This window comes from Triticum dicoccoides, chromosome 1B, assembly GCF_002162155.2.
Source record: "Triticum dicoccoides isolate Atlit2015 ecotype Zavitan chromosome 1B, WEW_v2.0, whole genome shotgun sequence".
Taxonomy (NCBI): domain Eukaryota; kingdom Viridiplantae; phylum Streptophyta; class Magnoliopsida; order Poales; family Poaceae; genus Triticum; species Triticum dicoccoides.
Window position 1 is genome coordinate 212,852,323 of NC_041381.1, and position 6,272 is coordinate 212,858,594.

Here is a 6,272-nt window from a genome sequence, read left to right on the forward strand (position 1 = left end):
CCACCGACACCACTCCCCCGAAAATATCTCCCCCTCCCTCTTCCCCCGATTGGATCGGGATCGAGAGGAGGAGGTCGCCCGACGCCGCCCCGCGCCCGGAGCTCGCCTCGCCGGACCTCCCTCACTGGTCTTCTTCCACGCCGTCGCCAGACCCCGCCGCCCTGCCTCGTCCCCGCAGCCCCTTCCTCGACTCCTCGCTCGACTCGATCTGGACGGCGCGCCGCTCCCAGCGCCGCCACGCGCTGCTGCCCGAGGACCTCGTCGCCCGGCGCCGCTCCACCGTCGCTGCCTCGCCTCCACCACGACGGCTCCAACGAGCCTCGCCGACCCCTCTGCTCTCCAACGCTGGTGAGGGCCGTGCCCTCCTCCTCCCTCTGCCCCGTGCGCAACAGCCTCGTCCGCGCGGCCGACGCCGTGCCCGCCCACTCCGGCCGCTCGTCGCACTCGCACGCTCCACGCCACTAGGCTCCCCTGCCACGGCCCCTGATCGCCGCTTCACCGCGGGCAGCGCACCGCTCCGGCCACGGCCTCGCCCCGGGCACCGCTCGCACCGGCTGCGCCCCTCACCTGCGCCTCCCCGCTCGTCACCGGTGACGCTGCAGCCCTCCTCCAGCCACGCCACCGCCCCCACTAGATGCGCCTCTGCGCGCTCGTTCGAACGAGCCCAGGCGTGCGCGGATCCGTGCCCTGTGCGCAATTTCCGGTGAACTCCGGCGGGTCTGCGCCGTTGCTTTTGGTCGCCGGCGGCGAGGGCCGGCCCTGCTGACCTGGCACTGCGGGTCCCACCACCTGGGCCGCTGACTGGTGGGCCCAGGGCCCCCTGTTGACCTGTTGACTGGGTCAACTACTGACTGGGCCGCCCCTATCCCACTGACATGGGGGCCCCAGCCCCAGAACGTTTTGTTAAAAAAAAGGAACTAAAAATAAATATAAAATAAATAAATAAAATAAATAGATAATAATAATATAATTAATTAATTAATTAAGAAATTAATTAAGTTAATTAATCATAATTACATTAACCTAACTAACTAATTAGTTTAATTAAACAGTAGTTAGATTAGTTACACACTAATTAGACTAAACAGTCAATGACTAGTGGGACCCATATGTCAGGGTTGACTCAGTCAACCCCTGTTGACTGCTGACGTCAGCATGACATCATGCTGACGTCATAAATACATTTTTTCGAATTAATTAAATAAATAATTAAATTCCAAATTTGTTAAAATCTTTTAAAAATCATATCTTTTAATCTGTAACTTGGATTAAAATATTTTCAACATGAAAGTTGCTCAGAACGACGAGACGAATCCGGATACGCAGTCCGTTCGTCCGCCACACACCCCTAACCTATCGAACCCGCAACTTTCCCCCTCCGGCTCCTCTGCCCAAAAACACGAAACACCGGGAATACTTTCCCGGATGATTCCCCCCTTAACCAGTACCACCTCATACCGCGTTAGAACACGTCTAGCTCTGCTTGTTATCCTGTTATGCACTTGCTTGCTATGTATTTACTGTTTCTCCCCCCTCTTCTCTCCGGTAGACTACGAGACCGACGCTGCTGTTGACCAATTCGACTACGAAGTTGACGACCCCTCTCTCTTGCCAGAGCAACCAGGCAAGCCCCCCCCCTTGATCACCAGATATCGCCTATTCTCTTCTATACTGCTTGCATTAGAGTAGTGTAGCATGTTACTGCTTTCGTTAATCCTAGTGTGATGCATAGCCTGACATTGTCGCTACATCTGTCGATACCTTACCTGCAATCCTAAATGCTTAGTATAGGATGCTAGTTTATCATCATTGGCCCTACATTCTTGTCAGTCTGCCTTGCTATACTATCGGGCCGTGATCACTTGGGAGGTGATCACGGGTATATACTATACATACATACATACTATACAGATGGTGACTAAAGTCGGGTCAGCTCATTGAGTACCCGCAAGTGATTCTGACGAGGGGGCTGAAAGGACAGGTGGCTCCATCCCGGTAGAGGTGGGCCTGGGTTCCCGACGGCCCTCGACTGTTACTTTGTGGCGGAGCGACAGGGCAAGTTGAGACCACCTAGGAGACAGGTGGGCCTGGCCCTGTTCGGCGTTCGCGGATACTTAACACGCTTAACGAGATCTTGGTATTTGATCTGAGTCGGCTACGAGCCTATACGCACTAACCATCTACGTGGGAGTAGTTATGGGTATCCCGACGTCGTGGTATCAGCCGAAGCACTTCAGACGTCAGCGACGGAGCGGCGCACGCCGAATTGGACTGGAACGCCACTAGGCTAGGTCTGCTTTCGGCCGCCCACGCAACGTGCAGGTGTGCTCAGGGCGATGGGCCCAGACCCCTGCGCGCTTAGGTTTAGACCGGCGTGCTGGCCTCTCTGTTTTGCCTAGGTGGGGCTGCGACGTGTTGATCTTCCGAGGCCGGGCATGACCCAGGAAAGTGTGTCCGGCCAAATGGGATCGAGCGTGTTGGGTTATGTGGTGCACCCCTGCAGGGAAGTTAATCTATTCGAATAGCCGTGATCTTCGATAACAGGACGACTTGGAGTTGTACCTTGACCTTATGACAACTAGAACTGGATACTTAATAAAACACACCCTTCCAAGTTCCACAGACAACCCGGTGATCGCTTTTCTACAGGGCGACGAGAGGAGGATCGCCGGGTAGGGTTATGCTATGCGATGCTACTTGGAGGACTTCAATCTACTCTCTCCTACATGCTGCGAGGCGGAGGCTGCCAGAAGCGTAGTGTTCGATAGGATTAGCTATCCCCCTCTTATTCTGGCATTCTGCAGTTCAGTCCACTGATATGGCCTCCTTACACATATACCCATGCATATGTAGTGTAGTTCCTTGCTTGCGAGTACTTTGGATGAGTACTCACGGTTGCTTTCTTCCCCCTTTTCCCCCTTTCCTTTCTTTCTGGTTGTCGCAACCAGATGCTGGAGTCCAGGAGCCAGACGCCACCGTCGACGACGACCCCTACTACACCGGAGGTGCCTACTACTACGTGCTGCCCGCTGACGACGACCTGGAGTAGTTGGGAGGATCCCAGGCAGGAGGCCTGCGCCTCTTTCGATCTGTATCCCAGTTTGTGCTAGCCTTCTTAAGGCACACTTGTTTAACTTATGTCTGTACTCAGATATTGTTGCTTCCGCTGACTCGTCTATGATCGAGCACTTGTATTCGAGCCCTCGAGGCCCCTGGCTTGTATTATGATGCTTGTATGACTTATTTTATTTGTAGAGTTGTGTTGTGATATCTTCCCGTGAGTCCCTGATCTTGATCGTACACATTTGCGTGCATGATTAGTGTACGGTCAAATCGGGGGCGTCACAAGTTGGTATCAGAGCCGACTGCCTGTAGGAATCCCCCTTTCCAACTCCTTGGCCGAAGTTGAGTCTAGTCGATGAAAATTGTTTTACTAACTTGGTTGTGCGGCCCATGGGCCCACGTCTCCAATTGGGTGGTATTAGAATCTTTTACTCCTCGACCTTTACTCTGGGACTCTGAGCTCTCTTCTATTCGGGTTAAATGATTTTGCTAAAAACAAAACTAACTTTAGGTTCTCGCAAGTACTTTCTCCCGGAGAGCCACTTGTTACCGATGACCGCCTGCTGCACCAGAAGATTCCGAAGATACTCTACGATGTGCTCTCGAGACTATGTGCCATCGCTTTTGCAATTCACTTCCATCGATAAATCCCTCTGGATAACTACTTACACCTATCGTTCATATTGTCATCCCCAGTTGCTCTTGTTATTACAAAATGTCCTGAAATACTCTTCGGTATTCCGAGAATTCTTTACGCTTACTGCCCTGCAGTTCCTTGCTGCATGAATACCCCTACGGATGATTACTCGCGCTTGCCGAGTATCCGCTCATCCTCAGTTGTTCTTGTGTTTCACAAAAGTCTTCAAAACAATATTCGATCTTCCGAAAATCCTCTGGAACCTTTGGCTCTTGAAATTCTTGCTTGCTTGCCTTATGGTTAATTCCATAACTCTCGTAGTCTTATTGACATTCCTTGTCATTATCATTTTTGAGTCTGTTGACTCAATATGTTTGCGAATGCACGCAATCATCTTTGATCCTTATAAGTTACTTTTCCGGCTGAGCTGCCATTCTTTTAACTGGAATTGGTTCTCGACCAATCCAATTGTCGTTGATTGTACCATAAGGCTATTCAACTTATCCATCCCTAATCAGAGCATTGCTTCTGATCCCTTGATTTGGAAATCATATTTCCTTTGCATTTGACAAATGAGTTAGTCAGTTGTTTCTATAATCTGGTCTCCTTGCATTCTTCTTCCTCTAGTTGAGTACCGATACTCGTATCAGATCCTTTGTGGACCATCAAGTCCTTTGTTGGATGGTTATCCGCCAGTGTCCTTCACATTTGATCACTTTGTGAGTTCTTCCCCTGATACATAATGCCTTTGTTAAGTTGTATCCTCTGCTTGGCCAACCATGCTCTGCTTTCGGGCTTGTGTTATTTACTCTTGAAACTTGTGGTATATGTCTCTAAGAAGCCCTATGGGTTGAACATATGCCTTCTCTAAACCGGGTGAACCCGAAATTTTTCACGAGTCATACACTTCTGGTACTTCACCAGATAAAATTTCAACACTGCATCTTCATCGGACGTGAGAAGTGAATGAAAGGTTATGCATTAGAGAAGTGGGAGTCGACCTTGAACTTGTGTTCATGCCCATGGACACGATGTAGATCTTATCATTAAAGCTTCTTTTAAATAAATTATTCCTTTGGTATAAGTTCATCTTATATCTAGGATCTGGCCTTTTGCAACCGTGGTTCCGACCATGATTGTTCTTCTTAGATCTCATTTCTCGGACAAGTTAAAACAATTGTCTTCTATGGATCAATACACCAGTCCAACCTTTACTTTGATCTTGTGTCGAGTATTACCCCCCTGGTATCTCGAGATTATCATGGAACTGCATAACTTCCTATGAGTTCTTCATCAAGTACTACATACTCACTGATTACAATTTTTCATTGGGCTCTGAGTTATTAAACACTCAAAGACACCGATAACTAAACCAAGTCCGCATTACGGTTTAACAACTCTTACTAATATTCTTTATGTACGAGTTTGTACCCGATCATGTCATTCCTAGCCTGATCGGTTATATCATTACCATGCTAAATTTTAACTGTGCTACCTGGTCCTTAATCCCGGAGCACAACTTTTGACAATGAGCTAAGGTTACGTCGATCTTCCTCGTCATATCAGTTCGCCTTGAACAACAATCTTGATTTCAGGTTTGTGTTGTACCTATGGTTCCAATAACCTCTTGCTTCATCATTCTTTTGACTGATGTGATCGCGGATCGATTACATCTTTGTGGAATCTCTCGACAAATGTGTCATGATCACCATCTACATTCTGATGCTCTTCCAGGATATCAAGTGAATTAATGATGAGACATACCATCCTTGCCCTCGATGAATTGTATTATCATCGACCACTTTATTGCCTTCCCACCAACACAAGCTTGTTCATGTTTGGTGTTATACCTTGAGTTCCTTGCTATCCAGCAATTGTTCTTCTTTACCTTGGGGTATTACCATCTTTTATGTCAATAATGTCATGAGAATTACTCCACCTCTTAAGAATTCTTGGTATAGTGATACTTCTCACCATCACCATTCTTTCTTGGTCCTCGTGTTGATTCTAACCGGGGTACCAACAAGTGAACGGTGCTGTTTGGATTCTGCCTATTTAGCAACCCTATTGCTTTGAAGTTAATGGTCGGCCGTTCATTCTTAGACTATTGATTATTGAATCACCATTCTGACATTGGCCGTGCAACCCAACCCATCGGGCGCACCTTTCAACCAATGTTTACTTGTGTATGTTTCCCTCGAGCATACTTCCTTGTATCATTTGCTCCGACAAATGTTATCTCCTTGTTCACTTAAATGTGGGAGTCTATCCTTTGGGAATCTCGGTGAATTGTCGTTGAGTTCACCAGACACCTCCTTGTCCTCTCCTTGGGTTAATGATGGACTCTTGTCAACAGAAATCACTTCATAGTCCATTTCCCCGAGAATCTTACAATGTCATCTCGTCTATTTGCGTTGCATCCTTTTCTTCTCAGGTATCCTAAGTCTGGGGTATCCTGACACCAATCGGATCCGAATCCCGGTCAGCTAAGATGGTTGGGACAACTTTCAGAGAGTTATGATGTTGATCCTTGATGACCCGGTAGCATGATGTCATACCTAGCACCCCCCCC